Source organism: Peromyscus californicus, unplaced genomic scaffold, assembly GCF_007827085.1.
Source record: "Peromyscus californicus insignis strain IS unplaced genomic scaffold, ASM782708v3 Scaffold_24__1_contigs__length_46423439, whole genome shotgun sequence".
NCBI classification, from domain to species: Eukaryota; Metazoa; Chordata; class Mammalia; order Rodentia; family Cricetidae; genus Peromyscus; species Peromyscus californicus.
In genome coordinates this window covers 12,840,378-12,866,098 of record NW_026294535.1, presented here as the reverse complement: position 1 = coordinate 12,866,098, position 25,721 = coordinate 12,840,378, and the positions used below count along the sequence as shown (strand labels likewise).

The following is a 25,721-nucleotide window of genomic DNA, read 5'->3' as shown; positions in this document are numbered from 1 at the left end:
TAAGGGATGATGAAACCTGGGGAAATGCCCCTCTGCACAGGGAAGAACATACCACTTGGTTATCCAATATCAAATGGTTATCCCAGAAAACATCATACAAATGACATTATACAAACTAAACAGGTTGTATTTATGTGTTTAAGGACACACACACACACACACACACACACACACACACACACACACACGTAACAACAATTAATTAAAAAGAGGCCATGAGCTTGAAAAAGAGCAAGAGGGGTTCATGGGAGGATCTGGATGAAGGAGAGGGAAAGAGAAAATGATGTGCTTCTATATTTTTTTTAAAACCTTCCTGTTTTTATAGACTAGCGCTGGCAGCTTTGGTCAGAGAAGCTTTTGTCTTCCATAGCGAGTGATGACTGCAGACTTCTGACCATCCAAGAGCTGGAAATAAGTGACTACTGACTGCTTAGCCCTAAACAGGACATCTATATTACCTCCTCCAAGCCTCGGGGAATATCACAGAAGCCGAGGATCGGGTTGAGTGTTGTGGCTCTCCAGCTGTCTCCAGGCTGACATGGCAGTGGCATTCTTAAATACACGACAGCAATGGTTATCTGCACAAGACCTGCCCGAAATGGGTCTGGCGTGGAGAGGGGAAGAGACTCAAGAGCCCCCGCCTCTTCCTGAGGATCTATAGGATGCTAACAGTTGCTGGGTGAGGAAGAGACATGGGCTTCAGTGGTGTGGCTACTTAGGGTGCCCATGCTCTTGTAAATAATGCTCACCCGTGTTCTCACAATCAATCTTAATGAAACTCAGAGGTCACCAGGAAAAAAAGTATGAAAGTGAAAGTGGAGGGGGTAGTTAGGAAGAGGACTGACAGGTGTGGGGGGCAGACAAAAGTAGGGTGATGAGGGATAAATATGATGAAGATACATTACATACATGTCTGAAAGTGCCATCATGAAACACAATATTATAGATACATGCTTGCCGTGGGATGTTCTGTATGGCAAATCTGTTGCTGATTGGTCAATAAATAAAACACTGATTGGCCATTGGCTAGGCAGGAAGTGTAGGTGGGACAAGGAGGAGAATAAAGCTGGGAAGTGGAAGGCTGAGTCAGAGAGACACTGCCAGCCACCATGATGAGAAACAGCATGTGAAGATGCCGGTAAGCCACAAGCCATGTGGCAAGGTATAGATTAATAGAAATGGATTAATTTAAGCTGTAAGAACAGTTAGCAAGAAGCCTGCCACGGCCATACAGTTTGTAAGCAATATAAGTCTCTGTGTTTACTTGGTCGGGTCTGAGCGGCTGTGGGACTGACAGGTGAGAGAGATTTGTCCTGACTGTGGGCCAGGCAGGAAAACTCAAGCTACACATGCTAATAAAATAGTCTTTAAAAATCTCACATGGATCCATTCCTTAGATAATGTGAATAGTGTAGCAATTAACATGCACAAAAAGAAGGAGGAGGAGGAGGAGGAAGAGGAGGAGGAGGAGGAGAAAAAGGAGGAGGAGGAGGAGGAGAAAAAGGAGGAGGAAGATTTATTCTGGCCAATGGTTCCAGAAGCGTCAGTCTAGTTGTGTGAGTTACTCCCTCCTTGCCATGCCAGTATGTAGATGTAACCAACCGTCTTATTAAATAAGAAACACAGAGCCGATTCAGAGAAGAAAGCCAAGAGGTCAGAGCTAAGAGCCTCACCCTTCCTGCTTCAGCGATCCTCTTCAGTCAAGAGAGCTCTCCGAAAAGGGACCTACTTCCTGTGTATATGTCTTTATATAGTCTAGCTGTTCTGCCTTCTCATTGGTTGTAAACCCAAACACATGACTGCCTCGTCACTGCCTGTATGTACCGCCCTCCAGGTCCTTAAAAGCGTGCGCCACCGCCGCCACACACTTGCTATGGCTCTAATAGCTCTGACCCCCAGGCAACTTTATTTATTAACATACAATTAAAATCACATTTCAGTACAAGTAAAATACCACCACACCAGTACTATATTTACAGACTGTGCATATGATTATCTGATTTAGTCGCCCCCCTCCCACCCATGAAGTGGACACCTCACGCCATTATACAAGAAATAAACTAGGGTTTCTAGATGGCAAACAATGAGTTAAGTGGGCAACTTGAACATCTGTGTGAGCACAGCTGGTTCTGATGTCCTCAGTATCCATGGTCAAGAGTCAACCAATGTTGGATTGAAAACACTTCCAGAAAAGGAAGCTGCGTGTGTACTGAGTATGGAAAGCCCTTTTCCTTGCTATTAGATCCTAAACAAGCAATATACCTACCACTCACATGGCTTTTACACCAATTATAGCACTGTATGGGTGCTATCATTAATCTGAAGTATAGGAAGGGCTGAGGTGGTGAGTCACACCATAGAGGCTGAAACAGGGGGACTGCTGCAAGTTCCAGGCCAGCCTGGTCCATTCAGAGAGTTACAAGCCAATCAAGGCTACATAAAGTAACTCTGTTTCAAATGGTAATAATAACAACTATATATATTATTATTATATATATTAGGGACCAGAGACTGCTCAGCTGGTTACGTGCTTCCTGTACAAGAACAAGGACCTGAGCTTAGCCCCCAAAACCACGGAAGGAAGAGAGAAAGCCAGAGTGGCCGGTGAATGCTTGTAATCCCAAGAGCCGGAGAGGCGGCAGGCAAATCCCTGCAGCTAGCCAGCCTAGCCTCCTTGCTAAGTTCCAGGCTGGTGGAAGACCCTATCAAATACATTAAACAGGCAGGGCAACTGAGGCATGACATCCAAAGCTGCCCTCCACACTCACGTGCACTTGAATTTAAACACACACACACAAACATGCATGTGTACACACACATAGAGACACACATGCAATAATAATGATAATAATAATAATAATAATAATAATAATAATAATAATAATAAGGATGGGGAGGATGTGCACATATTCTATGTAAATATATTACTTACAAAAGGATTTGATCATTCATGGGGCATCCGGAGCCAGTGTTCCACACATATCCCTATTACAATAAAATGTCCACATATTTAAAACTCCTCTTCCTAAGACTTGTGGTGAGTGGAATTCAGACCAGCACGTCCTAATTCCACGGGCTTTGTCTAGCTAATCATCCCCATCCCTTTCACTCCTCACCAGAAGGCTATTCAGCCAGCACCATTCCAAATATTTACTCTCCCCAGAGTGGAGAGGCTGTCCTCCCATGCTTCCTCACTCAACCTTGGAGTGCCTGGCACGCCAGCCCTCAGTAATTAGAAACTACCTTCATTAAAATCTGCTGCTCAGTGAATCATCTGTTCATTCATGGAACAGCTCGGGCTTCTTCAGCAGCTCTGCTCTGCCCTCAGGGTCCAGCAAATGCCAAGCAGTAGGCAGCCCTCGGTACGGTCCCTTTGGTCAGCCCGGCTGGGACACCTACACAAATACTTCAGGGGTGCAGACCTGCCCCTCCGGCTTCCTCAAAGAGGAGCGGTAATCTGACATTCCTGCTGCTGCTTGCTAGTCCCAAAGGGACATTTTCCCTAAGGAGTCATTTGAGAAATGCCTGATCCACAAGGGTTTGAAGTTTTCCAATAACGCGGTCCCCTGAGCTTCCGTTCTGCAGTTGGATAGAGTGCCAACCCAGGGGAACACCAGGAGGTGTGTGGGGCTACATGAAACCCTCCCCTACTGTATTTATCTCAGCAAGTTCATAGACAGTAGTTTTTTTTTTTTTTTTTTTACACAGGGTTTCACATATGTAGCCCAGGGTGTCTTGAACTCACGTTGAACTTCTGATCCTCCTGCCCCTACCTCCTAAGTGGTAGAATTATAGGCACTATACTTGGTTGATGGGGATTGAGAACAGGGTTTCGTGCAACTGAGCTATCCACCCACCCACCCCACCCCTGTCCCAGCACACACACACACACACACACACACACACACACACACACACACACACACACGTGTATTGGTTTCCTAATTGGTTTAAGATCCTTGTTCACTCCATATCCATTCTCATTACTCAGTAACTGGAGACAGCCACCTCTGTGGAGTTTTGTTTTTTTTTTATAGCATTTCACTGCCATTTTATTTTCCTAAAATGTCAGTTGGCCAGCCAAGGACATTTCCCCCTAGAGTCCTTGAAGATTGTTTTGAGCTGAAATAACTATCACGGTCAGCTGAGCACTAAATGAAAAATGGTGTTATATGTCAAATTAATATTTCAGGAAAGAAAATGTACAACACCCCCCCACTGGCACGTCCACTGCAGGGTGGGGCGCGGGGGGAATTTCTAACACTAGCAATAAAATCACAGGATGACAGCCAGTAGCCCAGAGCCTCACATGGCCTCAAAGGGGGCCCTGAAGTCAGAGGGGAGAGAAGGAATCACGCAATGGTGACCAGGGTCTCTCTTTGCCAGCATGGCAGACTGGAGGGGCCCAAGAGGGCAAGAGTGGTGTCATCTGTAAGTTGGATTCATTTTGTGAGAGGGCTGCTGGGTGAGAAGAAACCATAGCTGAATGAAGCCTTTAAGAAAACCTAAATTGTAGAAGAAGGATGATCCAGCCTGGTGGTGGTGGCGAATGCCTTTAATCCAGCATTGGGAGGCAGAGGCAGGTGGATCTCTGAGTCCAAGGCTAGCCTGGTCTACAGAGTGAGTTCTAGGCTAGCCAAGGCTACTCAGAGAAACCCTGTCTCAAAAAGAAGGAGGAGGAGGAGGAGGAGGAGGAGGAGGAGGAGGAGGAGGACGACAGATGATCTAAGATCTCTCAGCTTGGCCAAAGCAAGTAACAAACCGAACGTACAATCCTATCCAACTTTTTAAAGTATATGAGAAACAGAGCACACAAAGGAGTGTCAGGGTTCCTTAAACACAGTTATCTAGAGAATGTTCTGGAAAGTGGTGGTGGTTTGAATAAGAATGGATCCCATAGGCTCATGTAGTCACCAGGAAGTGGAACTATTTGACAAGATTATAACGAATAGGAGGTGTGGCCTTGTTGGGGGAAGTGTGTCACTGGGGGTGGGCTTTGCGGTTTCAAGCTCTTGCCAGGCCCAGGGTCTCTCTCTCTCTTCCTGCTCCCTACAGACCAGGATGCAAAACTCAGTTACTTCTCCAAGCACCATGTCTGCCTGCATGCCACCATGCTCCCTGCCATGATGATAATGGACTGAACCTCTGAAACTGTGAGCTGCCAGCCCATTAAATGTTTTTCCTTTTGAAGAGTTGCCGTGGCCATAGTGTCTCTTCACAGCAATAAAACTGTAACTAAGACAAATGCTTTTGTTTAAAAAAAAAATGCAGGTATATTAGCTCTACTCCTGGAGGTTCTGATTTATTAGATGTGACTGGGGGCCAGCAATCTGTGATTCTAAAAGCCTGGCAGGTGGGTGGTCTTTACTGACACAAAATAAGAGGTAAGGAAAGATGGAGGGTTTCTTTTTAATTTTTTTCATTCTGGTTTTCTGGTTTACATGCTGTTCTGTGAATACGCACTCCAGTCACCATCGGGAGAGGTTATTTATAAAAATTACAGCTGGGCTTGTTAGGAGAAAGAGCCCCAGGTGACAATAATGACTAACATTGATCAAGGTCTTACTGATGACGCTATTTAGTCCTAACAATGGCTCCGTGACGCAGGCCCCGGTACTTCAAACTTGTTGCGGACTGATAAGGCCAGCTGGTCCAGAGTGACACATTGTGAACACTTGAGAGAGCCCGAGCATCACTCCCGTCCTCCTTTGTTCTGATGACAAGGACGATGGCACTTCCTCTGGCAGTCTGTGGGTCACCTCCCACCGGGGCCTGTGGGACATTTTCTCCTGTGCTTTCCCATCGGCCTATCATCCCTTCCAGAGACTTCTCAGCTACCTGTGTGTTAGGAAGGATTCTATCACTGTGCAAGGTAGACAGGAAAGAAGAAACTGGACAGGCCGGGAGACGTGTTGGCTACTAAAGCCTGCTCTGAGCAATCCTTTGAAAGCATTCTTAATTGGTTTTTCTCCTGGAGAGCACAGTGTTCTGAAGGGGCCTGTGCCATGGTACTTTACAGACATGAAGTCTGCAGGAAACAGCAGAGGGCTCCTGTGACCACTTCCTCATTTCACAGACGACATTCTCTAGTGACTAGGGGGATTCCTGAAAAAAAAAAAAAGAACAAGTCCAAAAAGAAAATAAGATCTTTTTAAAACCAAATGTGGTGTGTAGGTTTTAGGTTGCTTTAAGGACAGCAGGTAAACCCATTTTTTTCATGGTGAGTTTGTGGATCAAACACGGCATGGTCTGTAAAATCTGAATTGCAGGTAACAATGGTGTGTGGTGGGGATGGGGGAAGGTAGGGTGTCCAGAATGATGCACAGAATGTGTGCTTACTAAAAAATTATGTGCTACTCATCTGAAATTCAGGTTTAACTAGGTGTCCTGTGTTTTTATTGGCTAAATATGGCAGTCCTGTTTCGTGAGGAGCGTGCCTTTATTTTCTCTTTAGAGATTGTTTTCCTGCTCTGTGCCATCAGCTTGATGATGATTTGAAGATGCAGAAACCAGAAAATTTACCCAGCTCGTCTCTTTGTGCTAAACATCCTGCACGTGTGCATCCACACCCCACCTTCAATTACACACACACACACACACACACACACACACACACACACACACACACACACACACGCTTACAAACACATGCATGCAGAGGACTTCTAGCATCCCAAAACACGATCCTTCATTCTGTTCCGACTTTCATGGCTTTCCAAAACCAGAAAGTTCCCTCCTGGTCAGTTCCCAGCTACGGTAGGAGAAACGTGTAGCTGCAGCATGGCTTGTCTCCTGAGCTCCATGACTAGGCGCCCAGCCTCGGAGGCTGCCAGGAGGCCTTTACTGCTTGTCTTCCAGTACATTTGATTTTTTTCTTTACTTGCCACCGCACAGAACTGCCCGTCTGAACAGAAAGAGAACAGAAGTTGTTCTGGGGTCAGATAATGAATGCAACTCAGTGACAAGGGAGAGTGAAACACCGTGACTCCCAAGCTAGAGCCAGATAATTAAATGACTCACAAATAGGGGGGGAAAGAAACGTTTGAAGCATTCTGGAGCAATGGTCTGGCGCAGTGGTTAAAGGATTAATTCCTCCCGCCAGGCTACTGGAGCTAACAGCCAAATTTACCTAACCTTAGCTATAAAGTAGAAAGGAGCAATACCCGCTTCAGAGGGTTGTTGGGATAAGTATGTGGATGTATAAAGAGTGCATCTGGCACGTAGTGTAAACTATCATTGCATTTCACTTTCTGGGCTCAGCGGCAGCCTCTCCATGCATATCCTAGTCAGTCGTCAAAACAAGCCTGTGACATTCGTGGACATGTTGGGAGACTTGCCCAAAGCCACGTGGCGAGGAGACAGCAAAACCAAGGTTCGGCCATTTGTCCAACCATTCCCTCAGTTACTCAAGGTTAAGGCCATATAAAGGTGCCGCACACAGGTGTCCTGGTCGCGGCTCTGTAGAGGAGTGATGGCATTCCCGCTGCAACCGCTGATTGGATAGCGGAGCTGGGGGAACGGCAGCTGATTGGATGGCGGAGCTGGGGGGACGGCAGCTGATTGGATGGTGGAGCTGGGGAGAAGGCATCAAGACGGGTTTCGATTGGCTCACTGATGGAAAGGATGGGGCCCTTGGGTAAGCTTCACACCTCACACCAACATCTGCCAGCCAGATGAGGACCTCACGTTCTCGTGTTCTCTCCAAGAAGATCCCCCAGGAGATGTGAAGCCCCAGTCAGGTCTTCTTGACCTCCGGTCTCAGGACTTCCTCCCTTGTTTTCTTTCCATGTATAGTTTCACACTCACCACAGACCATTCTGTCTCTTTAAATCACTTAGAGGTGAATGATCCCCAAACTTACGTCTTAGACAACACCTTTCCCTGGACACTCAAAACTCCCCGCCAGCGTCCGCAGACCTCACAAACCCCAAATGGGACTCTGGCCAAAGAACCTGCTCCATCTTTAGGATCCCTGGCTCAACACGTCCATTCTTCTGGGTGGGCCAATCCAAAGTCATGGAGTTGCCCTTCACCCCTGTTTCCCAGGCCTCTTCTGACAGGCAGTCTGTCCGCTCATCATATTGCTTCTGTCCTCCAAATACATTCTGACGGCTGATCCCTCCCACGCCCTCCTTTTCTCATCTGGACCACTGCAGTAGATTCCCAGTGTCCCCACTTCGGGCCCCGTGCCATAGCCTACTCTTCACACAGCGGTCAGGGGACGCCTATGAAAATAGCGAAAATGACACCAGTCTTCTGTTCAAACTCCTCCAAAGTCTTTCATCTCAGAGAGGCATGTGAGGTTCACAATGGCCTGGAGGACCCCCCCACTCCCCCAGCCTGGTCTGAACGCCCACTCCTTACCTCCCAGCCACACCTGGGCCAGCCCCTGGCCTCCCTACCAGGTCTTTCATAACCGTGTGCCCATATCAAGGATCTTGACTTGCCCTTCTCTCTACTGCGGTCACTGTGACGTCCTCACAACTCACACCCCACTGTTTTTAGCCAACCACCTGTGTAAAACAGAGACCTGCCATCCTCAGTTGGCATTCCCTCTCCTAAACCTGCCTGATTTTTTGCCAGCACTTACCGTTTATCAGAACTTGATGCGATCTCTTCACTTGCTCGCTGTCTCCATCTAGGGAGGGCTATATGGACAGAGATTTGGGCTGTTTTATTGACTGCTACAGCCTCCATGTCTAGAAATTACAGACACGGTAGATGTCCAGTAGGTGTTCAGCAAAGGCATGGAGGTATAGGAGTAGAAGTAAGTGTTCAGTGACTGAATGTGTGAAAAGAACATTCTAGACATCCTTGTGCTGGCTGAACCGAACTCTGTGCTGTTGGCTGCTTCTGCTTCCATAGCATAAAACCAGGCTGCCCTACACTCCTCACCATCCGTGGCATGACCTCTACGATGACCCTAAGCAGATCTTCCCTGGCTGGCTGGGTTTGTGCTTTGTATGTCTGCTGGGCTTGATCTGGTAAAGCCACGTGTAAGTCCCCCTGTGTGTCCTGGCTCCCAGTGAGCCGCTGATTGAAAGTGTGTCTGGGGACGTTATTTCGAAGCCTCTAAACCAGCCAGCGAGTGATGAAAATCTTGTTCAAGTGGAGAAGACACAAGTCTCTTCACCCTGATGCCCACTCCAAATGAGTTCAAAAGGCCAGCCACAATCTTCCACAGTCGCTGTCCTCTCTTGTGGATCCAGTGATTGTGCTTACAAGCCCATGCTGCGAAGAGACCTTCAAATTGGATGCGCTGAGAAGCAAGCTTTCAAAGCCCAGACGACCATCTTCGACTGCATGTAAACAGTCATTGTGAGGGGAGGCGGTTACAGTCAGATACTCTGGAACATCAATTAGGGACCTTCAGACCACACCAAGGCCGGTCAGCCCTCTGCATCAGATTCAACCAACTGCAAATTTAAGCAGCTACAGATTGAAAATACTTTAAAAAAAAATCGTGTTGGTGCAAAACATGTAATGACTTTTCAAAACTATTCCCTAAATGGGGATTGGGGAGATAGAGCTCAGGCAGTTGGTAATGAGCTTGCCATGTAATTGTAAGACTGTGAGTTTGACTCCCGGCACTCACATAAAAAGTTGGGCATGGTAGCACACACTTGTAATCCCAGCACTGAGGAGGCAGAGACAGAGGCATACTCCTGTAGCTCACTGCTGCCAGCCTGGCCTAGTTAGCAATCAGCAAGCCTCAGGTCCCAGTGAGAGATCTTCTCTCAAAACACAGGTTGATGTTTTCTCAGCAATAATACTCTAAGGTTCCCCTTGACCCCCATTAACCATGTATATGTACATACATGCACACCTGTGCTCTCTCTCTCTCTCTCTCTCTCTCTCTCTCTCTCTCTCTCTCTCTCTGTCTCTCTCTCTCTCTCTCTCACACACACACACACACACACAGAAAAAGAGAGAGAGAGAGACATACACACATACATCCGAACACATGTACATACAAAAATGATGCCCTAATACAATAACTATTTGCACAGCATCCACCATAGACTTGCCATTCCATTCCACATTAGTAATCTAGAAATGGCTAAAACATCTAAGGGGCTGGTTGTGGTGACTCATGACTGTAACCCTGACTTTCTTGAAGTGGAGGTAGAAGGAACACAAATTCAAGGCCAGCATGGTCTACATAGTGAAACCATTTATTAAAGAAGACAAAAAAATAGAGTGGGGATTTTTAGCTCAGTGACAGCAAGTCTGCCTAGTATACACAAGGCTCTGGTTTTGATCCTGAGCATCAGTAACTAATAAATAACGACTGCATAGGTAATATGTGAATGCGGCAATGCTTTATGTTAAGAGTCTTGCACACCTGTGAATGTCGGTGTTTGTTTTAGTTACTTTCCTGCTACTGTGGTAACTATCCTAACAAAAGCAGCCTAAGGAAAGGGTTATTTTGGTTCATCATGGTGGGGAAGCCAAGGCAGCGGCAGTTTGAAGCAGCTGGTCACGTGACTTCCATCATTAGGAAGAGGAGAGTGATGAGCTCAAACTCACTCACTGTCTCCTTGTCATGCACTCAAAGACCCCAGCCCAGGGAATGGCGCCACCTACAGTGAGCAGGTCTTTCCACTGTATTTAATCAAGTCAAGATAACCCTCTACAGGCACAGCCAGAGGCCCATCTTCCTGGTAATTCTGGATCTAATCAAGGTGATAATTGATATTGACTGTCACTCTCTCCTACTCTGGCTAGTCCTGGAGCCACACCCCATAACTACTGAGGGGCAGCTGTGCTCAGCCTCTCCGTGTAGAATTCCCTTCTCCATCAATTAACAAGCCTGTTAGAACAAAGCCTTGCTGATGCAGTTGGGAGGTGCCGTCGGATCCTCTGGTGGCTGCAGCATCTCCTAAAAATTAAAGCGAAGCTTCTAGACCCCCGGAGTGAACGTTGAACATTCATCCCACAGTTCAAAAACCAGGACAGATAATATAGCTGCTTCTTTTGCTGAAAGGATCTAAGGTATATCCAGATGAGTCAGGTACATACAAACGAAGGATCAGGTACATACAAATGATATAGTACATACAGAGGAAACAGGTACAGACAGAGGAAGCAGGTGCATACAAATGATACAGGTACATACAAAGGATGCAGGTACATATGAAGGATGCAGGTACATACAAAGGATGCAGGTACATACGAAGGATGCAGGCACATACAGAGGATGTTGGCATATACAAAGGATGCAGGTACATATGAAGGATGCAGGTACATACAAAGGATGCAAGTACAGACAGAGAATGTAGAGCATCAAATGATGAACTAGGGCTCTTCTCTAGCACTACTATCAGCAAAACTGTCACCAGGCCAGAGTCCCTAATGGGGTCCAAGTTCCAGGATGCATGTAATGCCCGCATACAGGACACAGTTCCCAGTGGAAGTGCTTAGGTCTCCTTCCTGACACAAACCAGCAATGGCGTCTTTAGTGTTGTGGAACATACGTGTTTGCATGTGTGCACCGCCTTTCCTTTGTCATCCATTTTACATTGCTCTTTCACATGCCACTAACATGCTTGTTTATTCTGCACGTGTGGAATGGGTGTATGGTGCATGTGTGTGTGTGTGCACATGTGTGTATGTGCCCTGTTTGTTAATTATTTCTTCTACTCTATTCCTTTGAGGCGGGATCTCTCACTGAACGGGAAACTCACTGTTTTGGCCAGGCTGGCTCACCGGCTCCCTGGATCTGCTTGTCTCTGTCCCCCAACGCTAACGTCACAAGAACTTGAGGCAATGCCAAAGTTCTTGTTTATATAGATGGGAGAGATTTGAACTCAGGTCCACAAGCTTGCACAGCAAGTGCTCTTACCCACTGACCATCTCCCAGACCCAACTCTAATGATATCAGAAGAAGTCAGTGATTAGAAGACATGCCCAGGTTATAAGTTTAAGCTGTAAAATTGAACGAGAAAAATCGTGTGCCTTAGAATGACTGGTGTGTGTGTATGTGTGCGTGTGTACACACACAAGGAGAAAGAAAATGGCTGAATTTAAAACAAGAGTCATGTGGATGGCTTAGAGAAGTGTTAATATTTAATACTTTCATCATTTCTAAGGCATAAAAATAACTATTATATTATTTTTAAATCGACCGAAGGCGATTTAATTGAATTTTTAAAATTTTCAGCTGTGTGAGATTGTTTCTATTTCTACTCTAGTGAGCATGCCCAGCTTCCTCTAACATGGAAAGGAACTATGTAATTGCTCTTGCCCCTTACCCTTCCTGAAAGGGCCGAGCCATGGTCCATGGCGCTGCCTCGACAGGGGACAAGTGACTAAGTAGTGCGGTTAACTGGCTGTCATTGTAAGGTCACTCATTTGCTCCTGAGTTCTCTCGCTCTCCCATAATTCCCCGCACGCCTCTCTGGCCAGTGGTGAATTTGTGATATACGGCTAATTTCTCATTTGCAGACCCTAAAAACCAGAACCAGAATGATTTCTAAGAAACTAGTACGTTTTAACACTTTGCTCTACAGTAACCCCACTTTTACTTTAAAGGTGTAGGAATCAGTTGGAAAAAAAATATTCTATTAACTCCCCGTTTGTGGAGCGTTTACTACCTACCAGGAGGTGTGGTGATGGTCACTGTTTTCGGGACAGGCAGGTCGGGATGTGGCTGATTCACAGGCAGGAGCGATTGTCTGAGTCCTGGATGGGCGGTTCCATACAGACAGAAAGTAGAGCAGCGATTGCCAGGGGCTAGAATGATGGAGGATGGAGTATTATGGGAATCTATCAGCAGTTGTCCAAGGTTATCAGTTTGTTGTAATGCTGGTTACACAACCCAAACAAACGAAACAACAACAACAACCCCAAAAAAAACCACACTGAATTTTGCACTTTGAAGGATGAGTTGCAGAGAATGTGGGGGCCATCTCAATAAATCTGCAAGAGACAAAAGACCCTTTGGTCATTCATTTGCAGTTTCCAAGTCTGTCGATGGGCATAGTGCCTTTAAGGATTAAATAAGCTGCTGTGTGGGATCTGTTATGACTTACAGCGTTTCGGAGAAACAGCCCATCACGTGTGGGGGGAAGGCATGCTGGCTGGTAGTCTCAGGGCAGGGGAAGTTTGCAGCAGCTGGCTGCTATGTGGGAATGATGAAGAAGCAGAGGTTGGTTGGGTCAGAAACAGGGCCAGGCTAAAAGCCTTCTGAGCAACCCACTCCTTCTGGTTAGGCCCCATCTCCTAAAACAGTGGTTCTCAACCTTCCTAATGCTGCCATCCTTTAACACAGTCCCTCATGCTGGGTGATCTCTCTACCATAAGATTATTTTCTTGCTACTTCATAGCTATGATTTTGCTACTGTTATGAACCATAATGTAAACAGATGCTTGCAGGGTATCTGATGTGTGACCCTCGTGAAAGGGTCATTCGACGACCCCCACCCCCACCCCAGGGGTTGCGACCCAGAGGTTGAGAGACACAGCCCTAAAGACTCCAGCTCCTTCAAAATCAGCACCCCTAGCTGGGGGGCCTTGTGTTTAAATGCATGGACGCATGGGCAGCATTTTGCATTTTGACCATAGTGAATACATCTGTCTCCAGAATTCTAGGGCTTTCTCTTTGGCTGTGGGTTCACTGCATGATTCGTGCGAGAAAAACCAGGAGGTGAGAAGACTGTGCGCCTGAGTTAGACAGGTGTGGGTTTTCTTTTCCTCGGACACACTGAATTCTTTCCTATCTTCAGGTCACTGCGTTTGTTCACCTTTCACTTGGAACATTCCGCCCCAATATCTCTACTCATCATTCAAGTTGCAGCGTAAATGCCAGAGGCCCTCCCTGATCACCGGCCCCCAGAGAAGGTGTCCCAGCATGTCCGCCTGTGCATGCTCTTTTTAGCATTCATCTGCTGTTTTTAAACACTTTTGGCTTATGATTTGTACTTTGCTCTTTCCAAACAATTGTAAATGCCATCAATATCAGGACTTGGTTTGTCGTGTTTACAGCTAGAACCCTGAAGCCCTGACGAGTGGCTGATACATGTAATCACTACGTGTCCGGTATTGTCTAACTCCTGCACGGTTCTTACAACATAATTGCTATTGTTGTTGCCATTTTACAATGAGAAAATAACAGCCGGGAGAACCCAGTGACTTGGCCCCGGCTACTCAGCTGGTGCCAGGATTCAAAACCTAAGGCAGCCCAACGCCAAAGCCTGAGTTGTTACTGTTGTTGTGTGTGATGCTGGGACAGAACCTAGGGCCTTATTCATGCGAGCGCTCTGCCACTGAGCTATATCCCCCAGCCTCAGACCTGAAGTTCTTAACAGCGACAGTACGCTGATCATAATAACCGCTCAAAGAAATAGTTGTGGACAATTGAACAAGTGGACACCTCTAGTCATTCCATTGAACCTCTCCATTGCATTTAGCACTGCTGACTGTCCATGCCCCTCTCTATCCCCCCCCCCACGTGCTCCGCTCTCCGCTTCCTCTCTCCTCTTCTGTTAGTACCTCATTCTCCCAGGCTTCCACTCTGTGTCCACTGTTCTGACTCCAAGCTGCTCTTGGGTGATTCTGTCCAGTGTTACCATTGAAACAAAGCAGTACACTGATCAATCCCAGATCTACCATGAAATTCACGCATTAGCTTTCCTGGAAAACAGAACCTAGATATTCTTGATTTCCTGATGTCCCCACTCGAGGATCTGTTAAACATCCCCAAGCCAACAGCACGGAGCAGGCTTAGTGTACTGTGTGTGATCAGGTGGGTCCCATGCTGGCAACGGTACCATGTCCTCTTCCAGAAACAGAGATATGCTCCTTGTCGTGGATCTTTGCCTCTGTCAGGACCACATTTACCTAGAGCCTAAGGCCAATAGTCTGGTGGTCCTGTTGAGTTTTTAGCCCCCTCCTTGTAGCCAATCAGTGATGAAGGCCCATGGATTCTGCATCTTAGATAATTCTCCAGTCCTTCCTTGCTTCTCCCTCTCCCAGCAGGGACTTTGAGACTCTTTCAGAGTCATATCAGGGCTTCTTAAACTTCCCACTCATGGCCCCTTTCTGCCTGAGAAATGTTTAAGAGCCCTGAGTATATAGTTTATAAAATGGGCATGCAAACCAAACATTTACTGAAAAATAAATCAACTCATAACAAAAACAATTCTTGGCATATCTATAATTTTACAGATCATCAAAGCGTACAGCAAATTTGCATACTAATGAGGCAGACGTGTGTCTTGGTTTGGTTTCCTGTTTTGTGATAAAATACCCGGATGAACACACCCGAAGGGGGCAATGAGCTGCTAAGCCTACTGATCTGGGCCCCACATGGCAGAAGGAGAGATCATGTCACCTAACAAGTTGTCCTCTGACCTCTACATGTGCACCGTGGCACACGCATACCCACATACACAAACACGCATGCCCACAGAACAATCAGTTAAGTGTAATTTGTCAGCACCTTAAAAGAGAAAGGATCTATTTAGCTCACAGGTCCATGGTGTTGCCCATCACGGTGGGGCAGTCACAGCAGAGGAGCTTGGCCCAGCTTGTCACATGGGTGCAGTCAGAAAAGCAGTGAGCACTCAGCTTGACTCCCTTGCCCTTACACAGCCCACAGTTTCCTGCCTAGGGAATTGGGCCACCCACAGTAGGCAGGTCTTCCTATTTTTTATTAAAATTGAGAAAATCCCCCACAGATACAGCCAGAGGCCTGCCTACCAGACTCTAGAATATATCAAGTTGACAATTAAGACTGCCACAATGAGCTTTTCTACTTTTACATAAATTTGTGGTGATATTGTGTTCCCCAAAATATTGTGCACCCTAATAAACTTATCTGGGGTCAGAGAACAGAACAGTCACTAGATACAGAGGCAGAAAATGGTGGCACACACACACCTTTAATCCTAGCTTTCCAGATGCAGAGATCCGCCTGGATCTCTGTGAGTTCAAGGCCACGCTGGAAACAGCCAGGCATGGTGACTCATGCCTTTAATCCTGCTAGTGATGGCAGAAAGCAGAAAGGTATGTAAGGTGTGAGGACCAGGAACTAGGCTGGTTAAGCTTGTAAGCTTTTAGCAGCAGTTCAGCTGAGATCGATTTGGACAAGGACACAGAAGATTCCAGTCTGAGGAAACAGGATCAGCTGAGGAACTGGCGAGGTGAGGAAGCTGTGGCTTGTTCTGCTTCTCTGATCTTCCAGCTTTAACCCAATACCTGGCCTCATGTTTGATTTTATTAATAAGACCTGTTAAGATTCATGCTACATAATTAAGTCTTAGACGAAGAGTTGATCCTTCAGGACATAGAACACCTTCAACATTTTTCAGGGTTGATTAATTGTTTGACTGTATAACTGTGGATGCTGAGGGACTGTAGCTTCATATAAACATGTAGTACAGCAGCAAAAGTAAGCTGAAGGCCATTGAAATGTAATTGCTAAAAAGTCTGTCCTAGTCTCAAGCCAAAATTCACTTAAAGTTTTTATGATACTCGTGTGAGCAACTCCAACAGCCATTTTTTAAATTAAATGTTCTAACAGAGTCCACATATACACTGAATTAGTACATGCCGAGGAAGGATGATAGGGACACAGTGAGTCTTTGCTTCCTATCGTTAAACCGCCATATTTCTGTAGCAGAGAAGTTTGTGTATGTAATAAAACACTGCAACTCATAGCACACTGCAGCGTTGCCTCGGGGCTGAGGTGTTCCGTGCAGTGTCTGATGGCGTCGTGTGGTGCAGCGTGCATCTGCATTCAGAAGCCGGGCTGCAGCAAAGTCACGCAATGCACCACAGATGAGCTCTCCCGGGAACAGCTCAGATTCACTAGACGGGTTTGGAACTCATTTTTGATGGCTGCACACTCAGGAACCTTTCACTGCTTGCAATGTTTTACAAGCGTCCCAGCGTCTCTACTGTCTCTGCTCCTGCTCCCACAGAGCTGTTCTCTGAAAGCTACCAGCAAGAACATCACCACAGCATTACATGTTGAGCATCACAAATTCAAATGCCCACAATCGAACATGCTCCAAAACTAAACTTTTCAAATAGTGACATGATGTTGTAAGTAGAAAATTCCATTTTTTTTTTTTTTTACCTCAGGCAACAGGCTTTAATCAAAATGCAAGTGCACTAAACGTATCGTATAAGGTGGACCTGGGAGACAGCTCAGCAGGTGAAGACACTTGCCACCAAGCTGACCGACCCCCTTAGCAGCATCCCTGAGACTGTCATGCTGGAAGGGGAGAAGTGACTGTCCTCAAGTTGTCCTCTGATCTCCACATGCACGCCATGGCACGGGTACATCCACCCACCCACCTACCTATACATACACAAATTAATTAACTAGTCAGTGTAATTGAATTTTTAATTATATAAGGTTACCTACAAATGGATGTATAAGGTGTGTATGATAAGTGAATTTCATATTCCACATGAATTCCATATTTCTTATTCTATCCCCAAGACAGTTTATTACATGTGTGCAAACACTTTAAGCATCTTCAAAACATCAGAAAGTTACCATTATCAGTAACTTTAATGCCTTTAATCCCAGCACCCAGAAGGCAGAGGCAGTCTCTATGAGACTAAGGCCAGCCTGGTCTACATAGTGAGTTCTAGGCCAACTGAGGCTTTAGAAAAACCCAAACACATCTAGTCCCAAATATTTCAGTAAGAAATATTCAATCTGTATCAATTTGTTTGCTCTATTTTAACACCTGTCAGCAATTCCATCCTTCATTACTATCGGGATAAGGCTCTGGTCTGTAAAACAGAATCTTGATCTGGCCACCATCAATCCCTCCAATTCGGCTTCCAGATCCTTCCCCACCCCACCTTCACAATCTCCTTAGGACTCAGAAAATGCCGGTTCAATGCATCCTCCTTCCCAGTCCACACGCAGGTGGAGCAGAGATCAAAGAAGAGGGATCGGTGCCAGAGAGGAGACCCCATTACAGCGTGGGAGTCAGCTCTGTTAGGTTCTCCAGCGGCCCAGCTGCAGCCCTGCAGTTTTATCTCACAGTTCAGTCCTGGCCTCGCTTCTGCTGGCCCAAGCGGTCATGTGTTATTTGTAACCGAAAGGGTTCCAACAAATGCACTGATGAGCCCAGAGAAAAGGCGTCAATTTGCATAAACGATTTGCATGAGAAGAAAGAGGCACCTCCTGGGTGGAAGAGGGAGACGAGACTGGGGAGGTCCTCTACACAGCCCAAGGAGGATTTGCATCTCAGTTCCGTGACAAGAGCAGCTGCAGACCGCGGACCCCCTCCTTGACATAAGCTCCCTCTTGAAGATGCACAGTCTATGTGTGCCCAAGTGACAATGTGCCCCGCAGCAGAGCCTTCTCTCTCTCTCTCTCTCTCTCTCTCTCTCTCTCTCTCTCTCTCTCTCTCTCTCTCTCTCCTGGGAGGGATGTAAGCCCAGCTTCATCTCACTTTTGGCTCAAAGGAACACAAAAGTACAGTAGCGTCTCAAGGGCAGGTTGGCTGGAGTTCACCTAGAGATAGAGTTCTTGGGACAGTGCTCAGGGCTGTCCCCAGGGGCGTGGGCAGCCTGGGCAGTGGAAATGTCTATTCTCCAATGGCTTGTCGGGCAACTTGCCCAGTGCATTGGGAGAAATCACATTCTCTAGTAACTGGAGTGGACAGACCCGCCTGCAATCTGCCCTCTGAGGATTTGCAAAGATATCCATGTCTCAGATGGGATGGTCAAGGCTCTGAGACTTGACTGTGTAAGACAGACGCAACAAAATGGGGGTGATTACCAGGGGTGTGCCCCCATTCCAAGGTATGGGCTAAGGAAGCCTGAGAAAAATCAGGTTTGCAGTGTTGTATTCACTTGGAAAAGTGAAATAATAAAATAACCCAGAAATTTTTTTAAAAAAATCATTCACATGTGGAAATTTTATTTTTTAAAATCTTCTCTATGGCTCCCAAGGTATTTATGAAATGTTATCCACTAGGAGAGGCAGACTATATAAGGAGATGTCCAAAGGTAAAGCACTTTCTGGCCAGGTAGCCTAGCTTACTTGGCGAAGCTCCAGGTCAGTGAGAGACCCAAACAAAATGTGAAGGGGCCTGAGGGATGACACCAGAGGCTGTCCTCTGACCTACATGCACACATAACACACAGACACACAGACACACACACTCCACATAAACACACACCATACACATACACACATACACACCATACACATACACACACGCACACAAAGCACACACACACACACATACCCCACACAAATACACACCATATACATACACACATACACACCATACACATACACACATACTCAAATACACCATACACAAACACACATACACACACACACCATATACATACACACATATACATACACATACACACATACACACACCATACACACACCATACACACATACACACACACACAAACATACCACATACACACATATACATACACATACACACATACACACACACACCATACACACATACACACACAGACACAAACAATACAAACAATTCATAATTTAGTATTTAAGGTTTTTTATTTTTATTCAGAAATAGGATGGGACACAGAAAGCCTGTGTCCCAGGGCCACAAGCCTGAAAGTCACCCAACCAACACAGGGGTCTCCAGGCATTTAACCCAAGAGATCTTTCTCATTCTCCTTGAGCCGATTTGGAAGCGAAGAAGATGGATATTTCCATAAGCTCACTTTTAGACCTTCATTTTTACATGGATTGCTTGACCCAATTGTGAAATGACACATTTTCCATGGCCTGGTTGGGATTAAGCCAGTTGAATACAGAACAATTCAATCACCCACGGAACGGACGTCAGCCATGGCTCAAGACAAGCTTCCTCTTTAAAGAAAACCGGAGAAAAATTCAGCCTGACACTTGATACACCTTTCAAGCCCCTCAAGCTCCCTTCCATTCCTATTACCAATGGACCATGAGTTTTGAATTGGAGCTGACTAGTCATTAATAGCTTCCTTTAAAACATCTTCACTGTGTTTATTCCTGTAACAGACTGGAGACATGACATACAAAACCACCAGTTCACTAGGAAGTGATTTAGGGACTAAAATGTTTTTCTAACATAAACTGTTGAGTAAACTAAATCCAGGAATCAAACTTGCTATACAATCAGGAGCATAATCCAGGGCCTATGAGCTAGACACTGTCCTTGTCATCGTATCATCCATGAAAATGGAAGCCGGGAGGGGTATTGTTGGGGGACATTTGTACACTGTGTGAAGAAGTATTTGTTGTGATTGGTGTAATAAAGAGCTGAATGGCCAATAGCTAGACAGGCAGTATAGGCCAGATTTCCAGGGAAAGAAAGGAAGAGGAGATGAATCTAGGCTCTGGAGAGATGCCAGGAAACACAGAAGAAGCGTGATGGGTGGTATGTGGCAGAAAGTAGATTAGTAGAAATGAGTTAATTTAAGTTATAAGAGCTAGTGAAAAACAAGCCTAAGCTAAGACCAAGCTTTCATAATTAATAATAAGTGTCGTTATTTGGGAGCTGGCTGGTGGGACAGAGAAAGACTCACCACAGAGTGTGGTCACCAGCAGCAGGGCAGGGGTTTCAGGCAACACAACCACAGAGCCCACAGCATGACACACGTCCCAGTCCTACAGCCTCCTCTCTGCAGCTAGTTCATGCTTCTTTAGGCTCTTTGGGGATCCACACTCCCTCCTTTGTATGTGATCTTAGCAAGTCCTTAACCCCATTTCCAGGAGGAAAGGCTAACCGGCTGGAAGTCCCCTCAAAGACACTACCACTCACTGAGGTCTTCAAAATAAAGTCCCAAACAGCTGCCATTATGTGAAATGTCCCCACAGGCTTGTGTCCCCCGCTGGCAGTGCTTCTTGGAAGGTTGTAGAACCTTTAGGAGCTGGAGCCTAGGAAGTGGGCCACTGGGGGTGGGCCTTGTAGAGGAAGTGGGTTACTGGGGGTGGGCCTTGTACAGGAAGTGGTCAGTGGGGGGCGGGTCTTGCAGAGGAAGTGGGCCGCTGGGGGTGGACCTTGTAGAGGAAGTGGGTCCCTGGGGACAGAGGACCTTGAGGTTCTGAGTCCAGCCCCACTCTCTGCTTCCTGACTGGGTGGATGCAGTGTGACCTGCTGCCTCACGCTCCTGCCTCCACACCTTCCTAGTGGGATGGACTTTAGCTATCTCTTCTTAAACCCCGAGCCAGTGTAAACCCTTTCTTCTTTAACTTGAGTCTTTCGTCCTTCGTGTATTTATTTTTCGCGACAAGAAAAGTAACTGGTAAAGCAGGCAATAGTAGGAAGGGAGGAGCGCTGAGTGCCCGGTGTGTGCCAATCACTGCAGGAAGTGCTACATGTATTAACTTACTCACTGTTATTCCACAGGGATTAAATGGGACAAATGCTATAAAAATTCAATCAAATTGATTTCTGATATTAGAGAACACTGGTGATGCAAGACAGTGGGAGACCCCAACACCCGAAGGAAGAGCAAGGGTAAGAAAAAAATGGCACAAAGGAGGAGCCTTAAAAAGTAAGCTGAAATTCATCTCAATGTATCCCAAGGGACACAATTTAAAATATACATAAAAGAGGTTTTATTTTTAAAAAATAATTTAATTTTATGTGCATTGGTGTTTTGCCTACATGTATGTCTCGGGAACTGGAGTTACAGGCAATTGTGAGCTGCCATGTGGTTGCTGGGAATTGAACCTGGGTCTTCTGGAAGAACAGCCCATGCTCTTAACCGCTGATCCATCTCTTCAGCCCCTGAGGAGGTTTTATTTTATATAGTCAACATGGTTTATTAAGACAAACTTTAATTCACATTTTAGAATGGATTTTTTTGTGTGTGTTTGCCTCAAATAATTTTTTAATTCTATACAGTGAATTCTCTTTTCCATAGGTAGAAATGAGGGTACATTTCCCAAGAGTCTTTGCTGCTAATATGTAGACATTTGACTGTTTACCAACAGACTCCAAACCTAAGCAAGCCATGGAGGGTTTCAGACACTATTCTGGTAAACATGGGCACAGAGGCATTTGGTCTTCTGTAGAAGCTGATGTGGGATCAGGCTGGCAACCATTTCCGGGCCTGTGGCTATAGACTATTGAGGTAGTTTAAATGTAACTGGCCTCCATAATCTCATAGGGAGTGACACTATTGGATGGTGTGGCTTTGTTGGGGTGGGTTCGGCCTCGTTGGAGGAAGTGTGTCACCGTGGGGGTGGGCTTTGAGGTTTCCTATGCTCAGGATTCCACCCAGTGTCTTGGTCAACCTCCTGTTGCCTGCAAGATGTAGGACTCTCAGCTACTACTCCAGTACCACGTCTGCCTGCATACCGTCATGCTCTCTGTCATGATGATAATGGATTGAACCTCTAAACTGTAAGTGAGGGACCACAATTAAATGTTTTCTTTATAAGAGTTGCCATGGTCATGGTGTCTTTTCACAGCAATAGAAACCCTAACTAAGACAGCTATCATCGGGCAAATACAACTGGACTTGTGCTAGCTAGTACAGCCTTAGGGTGTTTGAGACATAGATGTGCTGGGACATTGTTCCTGGATGTTTGGCTTCAGGCTATGAAAACATCTCCGATTTTGACATCCTTGGCCTTTCCTTCCAGCAATTCTAATTAATATCATATAATAAAGTACTACTGAAACTGCCTGCAGTGGATCCTTCTTGTAAAGAGATCCCAAGACACGGATAATTGGGGGATTGCCGGGTATCTGGATTTGAGCAGCCAGACAGAGAGAGGTAAAATATAACAGTGAGCTACAAGTGAGTCGGCCACTAAAATAATTGTTACAAAACCTTGTAAGACACTGTTCTGCCTCAGTTCAGAGAGACTTTTCCCTCCTACTTTACCGCACATGGATGGAAGAGAATTTGACTCATACCTCCTAGGACTCTCTGTAGGCTCATGGGATGAAGGGATCAAAATTTGGAGCCGAGGGCTAATGAGTGTTTTGAGGGTGTGCTTTATCTGATGCAAGTCCTTCTGGCTCTGGGTGAGGGGTGGTAATGCTGTCTCCTTATCCTAAGCCTGGGGAGGTTTTCAGCTCACTACCTGGAGAGCTGTGAGATAGTCTGCTCCACCAGGAGCTGGAGGGTGGAAGAGCATTGACTGGGGAGCAGGAGGGTGGAAGCCAGCTGTGACTAAAGTCAGTTCCCCCGAGAAAATGTGGACAATCGAGAAGAGCTGGCTTTGGGGCTCTAGAGACACAGAGGCAAGCAGGGGTGCTGTACTGGGATCGGTGGCCGTTCTCAGGGCTTGCTGAGGCACGGTTCAAAGGAGAGCAATAGGAAGAAAGCCAAGATCAAGGCGAGGCATGCACAGCGGGATCCCCCAAGGCTGAGGGCAGAGCTAAAAGAGGCAGCCTGGAATGAGTGTGATCCACTGGAGGCAGAGGGCTTGCAAGACAGGGACCTGCGGGACAGCTCCAGAATTCTCTTGCAAAGGTAAGAGACAAAGAGTCAGCCTGTGTCATTCTGCAGACTCCAGGGGTTGCTAGCTTTGATCGTGGGTGGGGTGGAGATGGCGAGGGTAGCAGACCGAGTCTTAACTCACCCGCCTTCTTTCTCTCTCATCTCTACCCTACTTCGCCCATCGGCGGAGAAGAAAAAAAATGGTATCCGCCAGGTAGAGGCAAAGGCCAGCATCGGGAAAGAGAAGCCCGGAACCTGTTGGCTGCTTCATCCATGGAGGGAGGAAGGTTATAGCCTCTGAATGAAGCTTCAAGAGTTCATAGTTGCATAAATCAATCAAATTGCATTTTTTCAGTTCAGCATAAAATGTGCTGACATCCATCCACAGCACCCAGGGGCGAAATGCAAAATCATCACCTGGAGGCACACAGGACAAAGTGCCTGTTGAAAGCGAGGGCCTGGTAGACTGAGGGGGGAGGGTTATAAAGGCTGTGAGGTAAGGAAATCCACCTAACTTCATGGGAAAACTTTTAAAGTTAAGAAGAAAGAAAAAAAAAAAAGACAGACTTAAGGACTTCATTTCTCACTTCAAAGCACGGTCAGTAAGGATGCAGCCATGACATTCCTAAAACACTCTCGTCGTCTCGGGCAGGCACGGGGCTAATGATGCTGAAAATTAGAGGCAGGCATAGACGCTGCAGATTGATGAATTGCGAACAGTCCAAACTGACAGACCACCGGGCCTTTCGAGGGACTGGCTGGGAAAACGGCTCTTCTCTCAGGAGCGGGAATGGAGAAACGCTGGAGGTGTCAGGAAACTCCAGGGATGTGATACTCCCGAACTCACACAACTACCCGTGAAACAGCCTTGACTCCCATTCCGATGGGATCTTCCTGGATTATTACCATCTCTCGTTTACACTGGTTCTAGACACCCCACATGCCGTCTGCGGTTAGGGATCTGGGAATTCATGGGAAATGTGAGTAGATAGGGCTAACTCACAGTGAGACCCAGAACCCACACTTCTGCTACTTCCTCAGTCACTGACACTTTATTAGGAATTGCATTGAATCTGTGAGATTTTTTTTTTCCTTGCTGTTCGCCGTGATATCCCCCGTAGAAACCAGGGAAGGATCCAGTTACTGTCTCACAGGACTTTGGCAGAATTCAGCCCCATAGGCTGGTAGACTAAGGGCCCCGGTGGTTGGTGCCTGTCAGCTAGAGACCACCTTCAGTTCCTGATAAGTTTTAGGCCTCCTGAAGGTCTCTCCGCCCATGCAGCAAATCGAATCAGACCGAATTGGAAAGCCCAGGTTTAATGGGTAAAGTGTTCCCAGGTGATTCCCTGGCCCTGCAGAGAGGAGACAGAGACGAGAGACCCGAAGAACCACATGTCTGTTTTCTGGGATGCAGTTTAAATTCCCTGTGGGAGTGGTCTTGAGCCTCTCTGGGGGAGGAGCTGTGTTTGGTGGGATTTGAAGGGGTGGGTTAGGGAAAGAGATGGGGAGGGGAGTTGAGGTGGATCTTCCACCAGACTCCTACCACACAGGCCTCTCCACTCCATCACACACATGACAGACAACTGGCTTCAGGTCAGCAAGGGAGAGTCTACTCATTGGGAGCACATTCTAATCACCGAAGGCAATGCAGACCCCATCTTAGGGTAGGGCCACCATCTTAGACCACCTGCTGTACTCAGTTCCAGGAAGGATCTCAGGAATGTGCCATGACAACTCGAACGGATACAGAGCAGTATCCGCCTGCAAACATTCTGTCTGTGGTTCATGGCCCTTGAAGATATCTAGATAATCTTGCAGAGCCAACCAGATAATCCTGTTCAGTGGGTTGTGGTTCCCCGCCAAAAGTCTAACCCAATGGTTTCAAATGTGGTTTTGCACCCAAAGTCTAGACCAATAGTTTCAAAAAATCACCTTGCCCCATGTCCCTTCTACCCAATCCTAAGCATGTAATTCCCAGCTTCTGGTTTTTCCCTATAAAAACTCTCTACACCTGGGCTGTGGCTGCCGCCACATTTCCTTCCATCTGCCATGTGGTGGCCCAGGTTGAACCTGAATAAAAGGACCCTTAAGTGCTTGCATTGGAAACCGGCTCCTTGGTGGTCTCTGGGGGTTTCAAGAAACGAGTACAACAATCTTCCATGTTATGTTACATGGAAGCGTACATGTTATCATGGTAGAAGCAGGTCACAGGTCCTATCCACACTGAAGGAGACAGCGTCACACCAGGACATGAATAGCAAGAGGGAAGGGTTGCTGAGAACCATCCTGGAGTCTATCTGCCTCCATGAGGAGCC

General features: G+C 46.5%; 1 long non-coding RNA gene across 1 annotated transcript; it reads right to left on the bottom strand.

The window, feature by feature from the left end:
* Nucleotides 1-4,689: 4,689 nt before the first annotated feature.
* LOC128119700 (uncharacterized) lies at nucleotides 4,690-12,730 on the bottom strand. Its single transcript, XR_008221632.1, has 3 exons — nucleotides 12,601-12,730; nucleotides 8,591-9,231; nucleotides 4,690-6,904 (listed from the first exon to the last, which is right to left on the bottom strand). It is a non-coding gene; the product is annotated as an uncharacterized LOC128119700 (long non-coding RNA).
* Nucleotides 12,731-25,721: the final 12,991 nt, after the last annotated feature.